This window comes from Mesoplodon mirus (assembly GCF_964341445.2).
Source record: "Mesoplodon mirus genome assembly, chromosome: 8".
In the NCBI taxonomy this organism is placed as follows: domain Eukaryota; kingdom Metazoa; phylum Chordata; class Mammalia; order Artiodactyla; family Ziphiidae; genus Mesoplodon; species Mesoplodon mirus.
Genome location: NC_138984.1, coordinates 47,221,809 through 47,238,413, shown reverse-complemented (window position 1 = coordinate 47,238,413; position 16,605 = coordinate 47,221,809). Strand labels below are relative to the sequence as shown.

At 35.2% G+C, this 16,605-nt stretch overlaps 1 long non-coding RNA gene across 1 annotated transcript in view; it reads left to right on the top strand.

The window, feature by feature from the left end:
• The window catches only part of LOC309809915, a 417,454-nt gene that overhangs the window by 80,898 nt on the left and 319,951 nt on the right, over positions 1–16,605 (top strand). Inside the window, exon 3 of the long non-coding RNA XR_014294918.1 lies at positions 14,481–14,607. This is a non-coding gene — a long non-coding RNA (uncharacterized lncRNA). The remainder of the gene's footprint in view (positions 1–14,480; positions 14,608–16,605) is intronic.

Sequence of the window (16,605 nt, the reverse complement as noted above, 5' to 3'; positions counted from 1 at the left end):
TCTGTGAATGTGGTTTTTGTTCCACAGGCTGCAGGATTGTATTTCTTGCTTCTGCTGTCTGCCCTCTGGTGGATGATGAGAGTAGGCACTCTTGACTAATTCCCAAATTTATAGGGAAAATTTTCAATATTTCATCATTGTGTATGGTATTTGCTCTAGAATATTTGGACCTACATAATTTGATATCTTTAAAAGATTATGAAATTTTCATTTAATTTATAGCATGCTAAGCATTTTTATCATGAAAAAATATTAGATTTTTCAAATACTTATTTTCCATGTATTAAGATAATTGTATAGTTTTTCTCCATTCTGTTGATATGGTGATTAAAATTGATGAAGTTTTCAAATCCTTAACTATATTTATATTACTGCAATGATCACAGAGGGTTGTTATCCATTGTCCTCCTTTATGTATTAAAAGAGAACACTTTGTTAATATTTTCTTTAGAATTTTTTGTATCTATATTTGTGAGAGAGATTGGTTTGATTTTTTAAAAAATCTCCTTTTCAGGTTTTGATGTCAAAGTAATGCTTGCCTTATATAATGTTTGGAAGTTTCCCTGTTTTCCTTTTCTCTGGGAGAATGTGTATATGATTAGCAGCATTCACTTATGAGACCATGTGGCCTGGAATTTTTGTGAGAATTTTTATATTACAGATACAAGTTACTTGAAATACATTAGACTGTCTTCTATGTTGAAAAAAAAAACAGACTTAGATGGAGGTAACTTAATTAGTAAAGTATCCCATAAAACAAGAGTGAAGAAACATAGAGAAATAGGAAAGTCAATGCAGATTTGCATAATCAAACTGTTAACTACTCTGAGAACTGAGGGTTTTTGATTCCCTGGAACCTGGTAAGTAGGTGTGAAGAATGCATCTCAGAACTATCTGCCTTAGTCCTGGAAATGAGAAATGTTCCCTATTAGCTCTTCTGCAACATTGGTCAAGGGTTGCTCCATGAGATGTTAACTTCCTCAAACTTGCACTTCTGAGTTGTAGTATATTTAGGAGCCTATGAAAAGATGAACCAAGTGGAGGTGAGGCAGGCCAGAAGAGTTTAAAACAAACAATTTTTAGATTTTTCTATCTTCTGTCCATTTTGCTATAGTACAACCAAAAGAACAAACTTTTGGTATTGTTAATTTTCTGTTATCTGTTCATTTGGCATTCCATTAATTTCAGCTTTTATTTTTATTATTGCCTCATTTCCATTTCATCGTGTTTAATTTTCATTTTTCTCATTTTTTGACACAGATAATTAGATCTGATTTTTGGTTCTCTTTGTTCTCATTCAGTAAAGGGTATACAATTCCCTCTAATCCTCCATTAGTGTTCACCCTTCCATTTTAATGTGTTTGTTTTAACCATCATACTTTTCAAAATACTTTCTATTTTCCATTATGATTTCTTTGTTGACCGATGACTTTTTATTTCAGAGTGTATAACTTAATTTACAGTGTTTTGGGTATTTTCTAGTTATATTTTGCTTATGGGTTCAACTTTATACCATTTTGGTAAGATAACATACTCTATATAATTTATTTAACATCTGTTGAGGCCCAGCATTTGGTCAATTTTGGTAAATGTTCCAGTGCTCTTGAAAAAGAGTATGCATTCTGCAGTTACTTGGTGTAATGTCTTATATATGTCAATTAGGTCAATGTGATTAATTTTGATCCTCAAATCTTTTATATTCTTAATCAATTTTTTGTCTATTTGATCCCTCAATTCTAGAAATAAAAAAGTGTTAAGTTTTCCAGTATGACTCTGGGTTTGTCTCCTCTTTATAATCTTCATCAATTTGTCTGCATTTTAAAATTAAAACTATTATTAGGCACATAAAATTTTAAGACCCTTCTGCCATTATCACATATCCCTCTTTATCATTTTTTTTTGGTTAAAGTCTACTTTTATATGATATTAATGTAGCTATATATCTTTTTTTGGTTGATATTTGCATAGTTTTTACTTTCAATATTCCTATATTTTTGTATTTAAAGTGTGTCTATTGTAAGCAGCGTATGACTGAATTTTAAAAATCTGACAATCTTTGTCTTTTATTTGAAATATATATTTGCATTTATTGTAGTTACTAGTATGTTTGTGTTTAAATCTAATATCTTACTCTATTTTTGTTGTTTGATCCACTTGATTTGTATTCTGTTTTACCTCCTTCATTATCTCTTTTGCATTAACCTTAGATATCAGTTATTTCCTCTACTATCTTGATTTTTTAACTTTCTTTAACAAGCTTTAATGATTATACTAGAGATTATATGTCATATCCCTGATTTATTCCAATTTAATGTATAAATAGGTAATTTTATCACTTCTCAGACAAAGACACAAACATTTTACTCCCATTTGTCCCTTTCCCCTTCTTAAAAATTATTTTGTATATTTTAAATTTTTAATAATCACTAGGAAGCTGAAATAAGCTATTCCTAGTTTGCTTTACTTGAATTTCTGAATCTCAAAATTGTGATATAATAAGTTGTTTTTGAGTTTCGTTTCATTTTGTTTTTTTAATGCATTAATATCTAACTAGCACAGTTTTTGATATCAAAAGTGGCATGATGCCATAGCAGAAATCTGAAGCATGGGACATTGAGTTTGAGACTCAGCAATAAGGAGGAGCTGGAAGGGCCTCCCAGAGACTTACTGAATGCTGGAAGGTCCTCAAGGAATTTCTTTGTGAATCTGAATGCAGTGTGAAAATTGTTATCACTAATAAGACATATGGGATCATGACAAAAAACTCCATACACTTTGTTCTACTGATGTCTACAAGGACTACATTACAATTTCATTTAATTAATTGATACTTATGAAACTGAACTTATTTTTAGTATCAAATCAGAATGTACATTAGGCCTTGATCAGTATGAAGAAAATATAACCCTAAATTGTCCATTAGCTCTATGGTATAATTTCAAGTTTGTCAATAATTTGTTCAAACTTATAGTTATTAACATTATATCTCATTCAAATTTCTACCTTTTAGTGTTCCCTTAAAGAATTGTGACCTTATAATAGCATGAAGTTAATAAAAATAATGAAAGAGGTTACTGAAATAACTGGCTCTTTAAAATCACTTTTATATATATTTCATACATCAGAAATGTTCCATCTTAGAAAATAGAACTTGAAACTCCTCTCAAATTAGACAAACTTTTTTTTTTTTTTTTGTGGTACGCGGCCCTCTCACTGCTGTGGCCTCTCCCATTGCAGAGCACAGGCTCCGGACGCACAGGCTCAGTGGCTGTGGCTCATGGGCCCAGCCGCTCCACGGCATGTGGGATCTTCCCGGACCGGGGCATGAACTGGTGTCCTCTGCATCTGCAGATGGACTCTCAACCACTGCGCCACCAGGGAAGACCGAAAAATATTTTTAAATTGTTCTTTTGCAAGCACAATTTGAACACTTCTAAATTTTTTACTACATTGGTTTCCTTTTAAGAACCGAATGGATTCAGGTAAACACATTAATAAGATAATAAAAACACAGACAATTGCTACACTTCCTCCTCACTGTACAGTGGAAAAGTAGTGTCTTGATAAATAAGATAAAAGTAAACAAAATTATAAAAGCAATAGAATTATTTTTAAAAAGTGAAGAAGAAAGTATTGCTTCAAAAGATAAAGGGACTACAAAATTTTAAGTGTTGAGTCTATTAAAAATTTTAGAGGAATTGTTTAGGAAAGGAATTATGCTTTAAAAAATTAGGTATCTTCCACTATCTAAACAAATTTTATGTTTTTCTCTGTTGAATAACTAAATGGTAAGGCAACTTTCTAACCCTTTCCCACTCCTTAAGTTTCACTTGTTTAGTGACTGTGAAGCAGAAATTTTAATTAAACTAATCAAAGGGCAGTTTGTGATGATGAATTTTGTTTACAGAAAAACTAGTGAAGCTGCACTGGTCAGAAAATAAATCGCTTTCTAGAAAAAAAGTTAGTCAATAGGACAGATTTCTCTGTTGATAATATGCAGAACATCTTTCAATAATTAAAACTTCTTTCCATTTCAGAAGATTTTACATTTCTGCCATCTGTTTGGAGTAGACATAATGTTGATGTCTAATCAGCTCATGCACAGCGTTTTTCACTTGTAGATTTCCCTGAGCCATAAAGTGTCTTTAGTTAACAGATAAATGGTTCACTGACTTTGTTCAGATATTAGGCTACGGGAGCACTTCTCAGAAGAGACTTTGGCAACTTTTGATAGTCATAATTGCCGTTAGCCAAATCTTCCTATTTCCCCCCACTGCCCCACCTTTCAGGCCCATAGTAGGATTGCATTCCTGGCTCTTACAGTTGGAAATAGCTTGGTGCCTAGTTTTGACCAATGAGTCATAACCTTTCAATTGCTGAAGCCAGAAGTTAGTATTTACTTACAAAAACATGGACTCTTAGAGCCTTCCCCTTTTCTCTGACATAGAAGCCAACATCACATACGTAGGCAGCCACTTCATCATCCTGAGTTCCTGAGTGATTGCAATAAGCAGGTCCATGATAGACGTAGAGTATAAACCAGGAAGTAAATTTTTGTTGCTTTATGCCTCTCAGATACTAGGAGTTGTTTGTTACTGCAGTAAACCTTAGCTCTAGCCCACATCCCCCATGATTTTCAAACTGAGTTTCTCTCTCTAAGAGTATAGTACTTTGTTTTGCAAAGACAGTAACATACTGTTTTGATGGAGAGATATTTTGTGCCAAGGGCTCCAATTTCAGGTGAATTTACTGTCCAAAAAGCATCTATATATTTTTACTCACATTTCTTCAGCTTCTTGTTTCCTTTCACCAAGAAAAAGTTAAATTTTTGAATGACAGGCTTAGTGCAGTCTTGGTTTAAGTGTGGTCTACCATCAACAGCACCACAATTAGTGAGTTTGCTTATTAAAATCCAGATTCCCCCAAACCTACAACAGATTTATTGAATCTGAGTCACAGGAGAGTTAAAACTGTACAGAAACTCGGCATTTTAAACAAGTTCTCCAGCTGTTTCTGGCATATATCAATGTTTGAGAATCACAGCATTACAGAACATATTTTATACAAAAAAAAATGATCACATTTATCTAGAGCACTAAAGTATCAACCAACTCATGTATAATTTTTAGTATTAAGAGGACTGGTGACTGATTAACTTACAAAATTGGGTTAATAAATAGTATTTTAGATGCCAAATGCTCTATTAATCTTTTTCATATTCCTGAAAGCTGGGAATAGTTTCTGTGTCTGATTTAACTTTTTGCTTATAGGCTAATTGTTAAACTGTGCTCAGTGTCTTTCTGTATGCAAAGAATTCAAAATGGTGACCATGCAGAGTTTACATAAACGTATAGTCAATCTGTTGTAGAGTGACTATTCAGGTTTTCTTCACCTATGAGTTGTCTCATTCTCAAGACAATTCTGTCATTTTCTTTGTATGAGATACATTATCACCCTCCATTCTCAGAGCTATTTTAAGGACTACAATATGATGCCTCATTCAAATTGATACTGGTCTATCATAGCAAAGTCTGAGAAACTATTTTGTTTCTTGTAAAAATGAGGTTATGATTCTATCATAACTGTATTACACGTACGCAAACAGAATTTACATTACTGGCACCTTGATGTCTATTGGTCTCAAAGGCATAATTATCAAGTAGTATGAGATTGAGTACTAGAAATTTATTGGTGGGGAAAACAAATGTTTGTGCAGATATATTTTTGAAGTTTGGTTAGAATGTTGTGATGGACACAGATATAGTCTGTTTACGTACGTTACATTTTGCCATTCTAAGACATTTTAAAGAGAAGTAATCAATAACTAAGTGAATCTATTTAAGTGAATCTAGGGAAAAAATCCTCATCAAGTACAGTGCTTTTATAAATATCCCCGAAAATAACCATCCAGATGAAGTCGTCATCTACTCTTGTGTAACAACATCATAGTTAACACTATTTTCTTAATCCTTGAAATAGTTATCTCACATATTCTTCATAATGACCCTATGAGATGTGTACTATTTCTGTCTGCATTTTATAGATAGGCAAACTGAGATTTGGAGACGTTAAGCACATTTGCAATTAGTTTATTTTTTTACTGTTCAGCTTAGTGTGTGGTTCTTCCCTAACCAAACTGTAAACTGAAAGAATTATTCAACAGCTGGATGATCACTGATGATGTATATTGGCAGTTTTAATGTCACATTAAATACATAAAAGTTATACACTTTTTCTACACAAGCAAATTGTACAGATATATCTCAGATAAAAATAAGTAAAGAAATGTAACTCTAGCCAGTCTTATAAGAACATTGATCACACAGTATGAATTTATTTTTTGATGATGATAAATTTTTCTTGACATTAAAAATTATACATATAGAATTTCTGGCATGTACCAGACTATGATTATGTGCTAGATATACATCAGTGAACAGCACAGCAGTCTTTCCCTCAATGATTTTGCATTCTAAGGGGACAGTGATCAGCGAAGGCAGACATCAATATTCAACATAACTAATAATATCTATTGCATGTTACAAAATGATAAAACTATGGAAAAGAAGAAAAGCAGAGTGGAGTATACCGAATTAGGAATACTGTGGGTGAGCGGTGAGTGTTCCAGAAAATACCACTGACAGTGAACATTGAGCAAAGACTTGACACAGGCAAGGAGGAATTAGTTCTACGAAAATGTTAACTATTTGGTCCTGTCAAAATTAATAAGGCTTATTTAAAGATATTTAAGGATTACCATCTATTTCATGAATTCTCATATGCATTTCCCCACAGTTTAACCTCTCTAAAATAGGAGTACATATTACCAAAGTTTGTGGCTTGCAAGATTACAATTCCTAACAGGCAAGGGCCTAACATAACTTGGTTGTGTGAAAAATTCGGTTGACACTTTGTGACAAGATTAAGAGTCATCGTGAAAGTATCCTAGATTCCCTAAAATATAGGTATATGAATCTAATTCGTGTGAATTGATACCATAGCACAGAAGTTAAAAGTAAAAAAGCAGTAAAAAGTAAAGAAGCTTTGAAGCTAGATCTAAGGGTTTAAATTCTAGCTCGACCATTGATTTGTTTTGTGATTACTGCCAAGTTCTTTAATGTCTCTGTACCTATTTCCCTATTAATGGAAAAGAGGTATAATGGTACTTATGTCACAAGGTTGTTATGAGGACTATACTATGTATAGATGCAAAGCCCTTTAAAGACTGGACATAGTAAGTCCTTTACAAGTGCTGGCTGTGTTTGCCCTCTCCCACAACCCTGAAAAATAAAATCTTGCATAGAGCAGTTTAGAATTATGATCCTCCTCAGAATATTTTCACTTCAATTTAAACATCATTTCATATAACTATCTTTTGCTACTTTGGGAGGTTTACAGAGAGGATTTTTATTTTGTATAATTGTTTTATAATTTTGTGTATTATTATTTATCTTTAATACTTTTATTTAAAGTTTTTTTTGGCGGTGCCACACTTCATGTGGGATCTTAGTTCCCAGACCAGGGATAGAACCTGCGCCCCCTGCAGTGGAAATGCAGAATCTTAACCTCTGAACCGCCAGGGAAGTCCCTGCCATGCACATACTTTTAAATTGATTGTTTCTTGAGGAGAAGGTTGGATCTGTCTTATCTATGTCCTGGAGGATGCAAAATGTTTCATGAAGATAGTATTTACAGAAATAAAATATTGTGTAACTGGTAAACAAATGGCTCCTGAAAATAAGCTAAGGTATTAAAATCACTACAAAATAATGTATCTGAGACAAGATACTAAAATAAATGTCATCAAACTATTTTGACCTAAGTACTAATATATTTCTTAAAAAAAAATTCAACCCAAATTACATAAAGCGATTAAAATAAATCAAAGAGGTTTGTGAATTTCTTGTTCCCTTACTTGTGATTGTAAAAATGCACAAATCATTTCATCAGTGTTGACAGACATTCCATTAAGAAGTCTCAATATTTATAATAGATACTTATACCTAGATTTTAGAAAATCTATGACAAGAAAAATATATTTCCATTAAAACATGCCTGTTTAATGAACCACTGTAGTTTATCTTACCATATATTTTACACTTATTTACTTATTTTGCGGGGAAACAGGCTCAGATAAATTAATAAATGACTTAATCACATTAAAGGAAATCAAGTATTCTTATTGAGAAATTTGTAGACTTCATATAATAATACCATAACATATTGCAAAATTATGCAATACCCTGACTTCTTTTATAATATAATATTCTATATATTTCAAATGAATGAAACTTTACTCATATTATCAAGTGCAGAATAGTTTCTGGAACAAAAAGACTGGTATTTTTAGTCTTAAGTATTAATATGTATCTTTGATGAATGATGAAAATATTACTTTTATTTCTCTAACATTTAGAGTAGAAATTTCTGAGCCAGAGAATAAAACTAAAAGGCAACCAGTAGCAAGAATCAACAGTGAGTGCAAAACGTTTATAATGTTTTCACTTTTTAAGTGTTTCCAGGAAACAATGCTGCCAACATGACTTGAACAATAATGGATAACTGTATTAGGACGGGCTGCATTATTTCTTAAATTAATCACAAGGTGCAATTTCTCTGACAACTCATAAGAGAGTAAAATATAAAAGTCTCATAGAGAGGTGTTACTACTTCTAGTGATTTGTCTCCTTCCTTACACTGTTTTCTCCAAATAGCCAGGAAACAGGTAGAATTTTGTTGCCCACATAAAGTGCCATGAATTATATTCATAAAACAATGCAAGTGCTGTCTGTATATTCAGGCTATTTCAGTCTATGAAAATCTGATTTGAAAATTATCAACTTGCAAACTGAGATATACTTAACTCTTTAAAGGATGCATCACAAATTTTCTTTAAGTAAATAATTTTCTCCTTCAACATTTAAATTAGAATTCATTTTCTCTCATGATTCCACCTCAGCCATTTTTTCAGGTACCTGTTCACAGACATAAGAATTTTATCAACAATATAGATTTCCTCAGCTATGACATGGAGATACACAATTTACAGGTGATCAAGTTAAGAGCTGCCCTAGAGCTGAGTTCTGTGTTGTACACCCCTCTCTAATAATAACAACAGAAAATAAACACTGACCTTAGCTGTGGCACGTTCAGATCCAGGGTATGACGTTAGACGGGCGACGTGACAGACAACATCGGACGTGCGGATCTGACGGATGACGTCCGACGTGAAGACCTGACGTCGGACGTCGGATGTACGGATCTGACGGATGACGTCTGACGTGAAGACCTGACGGAGGACGTCGGACGTGCGCACCTGACAGACAAGTGGGCCGCGCGCCTTCGGGAGGTGACTGCGGGAGCATAGACCTGAGAGGCGAGCTGGGGCAGCAGAGCAAAGACGCGCTGGCAGGTATGCCGTAGGCGTCGTGGTCTCAGGAGTAGGCGCTCTGTCTGGAATAAGGTGAGGGTACATGTACAGGCTGCAGGAGCCACTGAAAGCTGTCAGAACCACGGAGGGGCGGGGAAGGCTGCGAAAGGAAACCTAAAGAGCCGCTTTCTTCTGGAAGCTACCGGCCATTTCAGGTCTTTGAGAGCTGAGGAGGGTTAAAGTATAAGCCGCAGAGGGAAGGAGGGAGGGAGGGATGGAGGGATGGAGGGAAGGAAGACATATTATAAAGAAAAGAAGGATAAAGAGCACACAGCAACGGAGTAGTGGTTGGTGCCGTTTGACTGAGATGCAGAGAGTGGAGGAGGAACAGTTTTGAGGGTAAAGAGTTTGGATTTGGACATGTTATATTTCAGAAGTAAGGAGTGATATTAAAATAATTAACAGCTGATATTCTCATAGGAACCTGTCGATAAGAAGAGGTATTTTTCTAAACAGAACAGATGTGATTCAGTGTACGTAATTGATGTGTACCGGTGCTGGAGTTTCCTACTGGAAATCTTGGTGTTGTAAGTGAGTAGGCACTATGTTGTATGAGTGAGAAACTCAGAAAAGAGATCAGGACTGAAACAACAACAAAAAATGTGTGGGTCTTTGGAAAGAAACCACTTCTTTGGCAACATGGAGGTCCCTGGTGACTTTGGCAAGAGAAGTTTCAATAGTGAACTGGAGTTTAGGCACCTGGCTGAAGAAGGTAAAGGGGAGTACAAGAGATAAGAATGCAGAGGCAGTCACTTTAGACAATTTGATCAAGAAGAGTTAAGAATTGGGGTGGTAGCTGGAGAGAGATGGGGGATCAAAAAGAGTGTTATTTTTTAAGATGGCAGATACTGATGTGTATTTGTACTCTGGTAGGACCTATCAAGTGCAGAGGGAGAAGCCGATGGTGTAATAGAGGAGAGAGTTATGGGGGAAGTGCTTTTGAGTAGGCAGGAGGAGGTGAGAGGCAGGGCACAAGTGAGGGATTGGATTCTGATAGGGGAAGGAACACATCAAACATTGCACCAAGAGAGAAGGCAGAGGGCATGGGTGCAGAGGTAGGTAGGTTGAAGATTAGGTGGTGAGAAGCTGAGAAAACTATTGTCTAATTGTTTGCTCCATGAAATATGGGTCTAAGTAATGAGCTGAGAGTGGGAGAAGAGAGGAGTTATGGGAAGCTTGAAAAGGGAAGCAGAAGTGTGAAAGCATCATTTTTGAGAATGGAATGAAGTTTACCAGGGAAGCTTGGTGGTGCAATCTGAGATCTTAAGACTTGAACTTACAGTGAGACCAGTCAGCCCAGTGTGTGCTTTTCCTGAAGCCACACTCAACTCTGGGGGCAGGTGCATGTTAAGTGGAGAGTTGGGTTAAATTGAATTGGTTTTGCCCAGTGAATGCAGTGGAATGAGAAGAGGCCAGGGAGTTTGGAGAGCACTGAACCTTAGATGAGCCAGAAGGGGTGAGGGCACAGGGAGGTGATGGATGGTGAGAACATGGTAGACCTGATGTTTTCACAGAGACAGCAAATCAAAGAAGTTTTGAACAAAGAGCACATCATGTGAAGTGAATGGTCAGAAAGTGGAATCATTGCCAACAAGATGTGGGAATAGTTATTAAAGATGGCAAGGTCACAGGGGGTGGGGTGAAGGTAAAGGTCACTGGTGGGGATGATGTTGAGGAATGAAGACCAAGGAATGGAGAAGACCATCTATGTTTCACTTGTAGTATGTTCCAAAGAAGGCAAAAACTCATGTGTGGTGTTAGTTATCAAGATAGTGGTTATTTGGGGGATGAAGGAAGGGTGGTGACTCGAGGGTCACATGGGGAGGCTTCTGGGGGCTGGTGATACTCTGTATCTTGATCCAGGTGCTGATTGCACAGGTGTGTTCACTTTGTGAAAATTCATCAAGCTGTTGCCTTATGAGTTGTGTACTTTCCTCTGTATTTGTTATAATTCAATACAGAATTAAAAATATAAACAACAACAAAAACTGAACAAAGATTATAAATCAACTTGCATCAAAGAGGTAGATCACCTTCAATAGAAACTATTATTTTCTTTTGAGGCATTTTTGGATAGAGTGCTAATGTAAAATTTGAAAGAACTTCCTCAAAAAATTAAATTAGCTGCAAATTTTAAGATGAATAAGATAATACTATAAGTGAAAATAAAAAAGGACTTAAAATCTTTGGGGGGAACAATTTTTTTTTTTTTTTTTTTTTTTTTTGCTGTACGTGGTCCTCCCACTGTTGTGGCCTCTCCCATTGTGGAGCATAGGCTCCGGACGTGCAGGCTTAGCGGCCATGGCTCATGGGCCCAGCCGCTCCACGGCATGTGGCATCCTCCCGGACCGGGGCACGAACCCGTGTCCCCTGCACCGGCAGGCGGACTCTCAACCACTGCACCACCAGGGAAGCCCGGGGGGAACAATTTTTAAAAGAAGATTATACTATTTGTAAATTATATTGAGCTTCACTGACTTTTCTCTATATTAGTAATATGTTTAAACAATAGACTAAAGTTCTTAAAAAAATCTGAAGGAACTGAGAAAGATTTAGTGACAAATTATAGAGAATTATCACAGACCTTGAAATAAGAACCCATGAAGAAAAATTACCTATTTTGGTTATGCAGCATAGACTATTTGGGAGGTAAATTCTGAATGATATTTCAACACAGTGATGATTATTCTGCTTTCTATTGGAATTTTAGTACTGATACAACAGGATTTTTATGAAAAAATAATTTTGACACCATATATGTAAGTATATAAGAGCTAGGTCTTATATACTGGAAGAATCAACTAAGGGAAATGAAATAAATCCACTGGCAGTGTGTGATTCCCTACCATGCAGTCCTGCTATAATCTTGGCATGCAAGCACATGCCATAATCTATAGTTGAAAATGTTCCGTGTGGCCAATAGTTCTTCTAGGTCTTAATCTGGAGTCCACAACTGAACAAAGCTGAAAGATTTCAGGTCAAATCTATGTGTTAACACCTTTCTTGCCATCTCTGCAAGGGTTAGATGTGGAAAACATATTCAACATCTCTGAGAAGATATGTTAATCCAAGAATGTTCCTAGATACCTAATGAAACTGTATTATGTGTGTACAGACACATAAACTCACAGACAATATTATTTGGAAATTGTCTTTAGTTTTGATTTACCTGCTTCTTTCTCTTTTGATTAAATATCAATTCCATTTTCATTTATTTTATATGTTCTTCTTAATAAATGAGCATATCACTGCACTGGACCTGAATAAATACCAATAAGGAAAAATAAAAAACAAAAGATAATAATAGATATAAAATTTACAGACACTGAGAATTTCAAAATCAGAAAGCCTATGTACTATAAGTAATAAAGACACCTTATTGAGGCATTGGCTACTTGAATGAGATATTAAAGGAAATAAAAACAAAATTTGGAAAAGAGAGGAATTTCCAGAGAAGAGAGTATTCCATGTTCAGTGACCCATCAGTAAGAATAATCAATATTTCAATATTAGTTGATAAGGAAACTGGTTGTCGGGCAGGTCAAATGAAATTAATGGTAAATGGAGATCAAGCTAGAGATACATATTGTATGTTATAACAAGATAAACATCCTCCTGTTTTTTTTTTTTCTTCAAAATCTTTTAAATGGCCAAGTATGGGTGATTTTGATAATGGTGGTGGTAACAATGGAATGATATATTAATGATATTTGCAATTCAGGTTTGGGTTTGAGAAGCAATACATATTGCTAGGTATCTAAAGCGCTAATAGTCTGACAAGTTAGAAAAATTAAGTGAATGCTGCAATGTTACGGGTTCTATCAGTAATCTACTCCACATGACCATCTCTTCACATTTAAAACCACTTTTTATTCACAGCTGCTAATGTATGTCTTGATATTTCCAGTACTATTTAAATTGTATTTTAAGACTAAATTGTCTTTATATTTGTTATATAAGTATTTGTTAATACTTATTAATTCCAAATAAAATTACCACCACATGACAAAGTAAAATGTACAATTTCTCGTGAATAGGAAATCAGAGAAATACCATATGTGCAACTAAAAATAAGAGGCTATAATCTATGAAGGATATCTTTTCAGATAAATAAATTAATACAGTTAATTACTAATAAAGTATACTAAATTTTTCACTTGATTCTGAAAAATATTCAAAATTATAAAATACAAACATGGCTGAAATCATTTATCATGTTTATTTTAAAAACTAAAAATATACTTATATAATATCAAGTCTGATTCTCTGATGTGATCTCTTATATCTGTAGAATTCATTTTATTGATTTTTAGCCAATGGGTAATGGTATTTCTGATTTTTCTGCCACCAGTCAGCAATGTGCGGTCATGCCCAGAAAGATTTCGGCCTTATTTTCCTGGCAGTGATCCCTCTACCTCAGCAAGTTACCTATTCTGTGTTCCTTTAATTTATTCAGTGAACATTTAATAGCATCAATTTGGTACCAGACACTGTTCTAGGAAGAAGGGTTTCACAGTGGACAAGTCCTTACATGTCAGTATAGAGAGACAGAAAATGAACAATTAGATGAGGTAACTTCATTTTGTGATGACTGCTGTTAAGACAGTTACCTTTTTGATAAGACTATGGAGTATTGTATTACAGATTTAATGGTCTATTAAGGTGCTGCATTAAATAATATTGTGCCTTTCCAGGTGGCAGATATTTAGTTCAAAACCTGAATATTGAAAAGGAAACAGGAAAGTGAAGATCAGGAGAATAGGAATATCCCAGAAGGAGAGACAACAGATAAAAAGGCCCAAAGCAAGAATGAACTTTGTGGATATATTTTTTAAAAATGGCTTTGAGGTTGGCCAATGGGAAAATCTTTAGAGCTATGTAAGTCTTATATGTAGGGAGAATGATTTCCTGCTGGAGCTTATCTTTCCCTGAAATTATAGGGAATTTGCTGGTATGATGATGGACAAGCAATCATTAAACAGGTTATCTTTCTCCTCCACAGTATTTTACTCACAAGTGTACACATTCTCTCTACCTCTGTCCCCCTTAGTTGCTATCATCTCCATCCTCCACATGGAATACTTACGAGGTACAGCAGAAGATCAAAGAGACTCCTTGGTAAACCTACTGCCATATAGTGCCCTCTGTGAGAAGCAGCGAGATACTGAATGGAGCAGGTTAGTCAAATTATGTCTGGTTACAAAATTCACCTGAGAGAGGTACCACTTGTTTATCTTTTCTTTGTTCATCCCCATGAGGTATTAGAGGAAGTATAAAGACTTTTTTTCTGGCCACCCAATTGCTCATGGTCATATAACTGATTTGAGGCTTCCACCAAAAGGTTGACAGGGGCAGAAATATGAAGTGCATTTCAAATTGTTACACATAAAAAAAGTAAAACTTCCTAGAGTCTTCATTTAGAGGTTAGATTGGGAAAGAATGTTATTTGCATAATGAAATATTAAGAATTAATTTTTAGATTCAAACAGATTATGCTATTTTTGACCCCAATTAACAGAACTAATCAAGAATGGAATGCATTTCTTGTACATATCACACTTTACTGACAGTAAATGGCTAGTGGACATCAGTTACTGCCAATCATATTTCTTTGGTCCTCAACAGATCTATAACTTTTTTTTTCTGTGTGGCGTGTTCCATAAATTGGAATTGTGCTACTAAACGTAGGTAAATCTGCAGTTGTAGTGGGATTAGAGGGAGGCCAAGAGTGATCAAGTGACTGGCAGCTCTGTGAGGTCTGTTTCTTAAATTTTTTGGTCAGTTTATTAAACAATGATTAAATGCTTCACACAAGCTATGCATTAAAGAGACTAACATAAACTAAAGCCCAGTAATTCAATACTGATGTGAAAAGTACAATTTGGAGGATGAAAGTATTTGTCTCCTCTATTTAGGACTGTATTTGACGGTGTCAAGGTCCCATGTTTGAGGAACAAGGACTCAGAAGTGAAGAGTTTTTTTTTTTTTTTTTTTACATCTTTTTTTTACATCTTTATTGGAGTATAATTGCTTTACAATGGTGTGTTAGTTTCTGCTGTATAACAAAGTGAATCAGTTATACATATACATATGTTCCCATATCTCCTCCCTCTTGCGTCTCCCTCCCTCCCACCCTCCCTATCCCACCCCTCTAGGTGGTCACAAAGCACCGAGCTGATCTCCCTGTGTTATGCGGCTGCTTCCCATTAGCTATCTATTTTACGTTTGGTAGTGTATATATGTCCATGCCACTTTCTCACTTTGTCACAGCTTACCCTTCCCCCTCCCCATATCCTCAAGTCCATTCTCAAGTAGGTCTGTGTCTTTATTCCCGTTTTACCCCTAGGTTCTTCATGACATTTTTTTTTCTTAGATCCCATATATATGTGTTAGCATACGGTATTTGTCTTTCTCTTTCTGACTTACTTCACTCTGTATGACAGACTCTAGGTCCATCCACCTCACTACAAATAACTAAATTTCGTTTCTTTTTATGGCTGAGTAATATTCCATTGTATATATGTGCCACATCTTCTTTATCCATTCATCCAATGATGGACATTTAGGTTGTCTCCATCTCCTGGCTATTGTAAATAGAGCTGCAATGAACATTTTGGTACATGACTCTTTTTGAATTATGGTTTTCTCAGGGTATATGCCCAGTAGTGGGATTGCTGGGTCATATGGTAGTTCTATTTGTAGTTTTTTAAGGAACCTTCATACTGTTCTCCATAGTGGCTGTACCAATTCACATTCCCACCAGCAGTGCAAGAGTGTTCCCTTTTCTCCATACCCTCTCCAGCATTTATTGTTTGTAGATTTTTTGATGATGGCCATTCTGACTGGTGTGAGATGATATCTCATTGTAGTTTTGATTTGCATTTCTCTAATTAATGATGTTGAGCATTCTTTCATGTGTTTGTTGGCACTCTGTATATCTTCTTTGGAGAAATGTCTATTTAGGTCTTCTGCCCATTTTTGGATTGGGTTGTTTGTTTCTTCGTTATTGAGCTGCATGAGCTGCTTGTAAATTTTGGAGAAGTGAAGAGTTTTGAAATTGTTTGAATTAATTATTTCATCTGAATGTGACAGCACTCAGAGAATTATTTATTTTCTTCCATAATATCCATCTTTCTAGTTACAAGGACACATGAATTAATCAGTGCCCATCATAC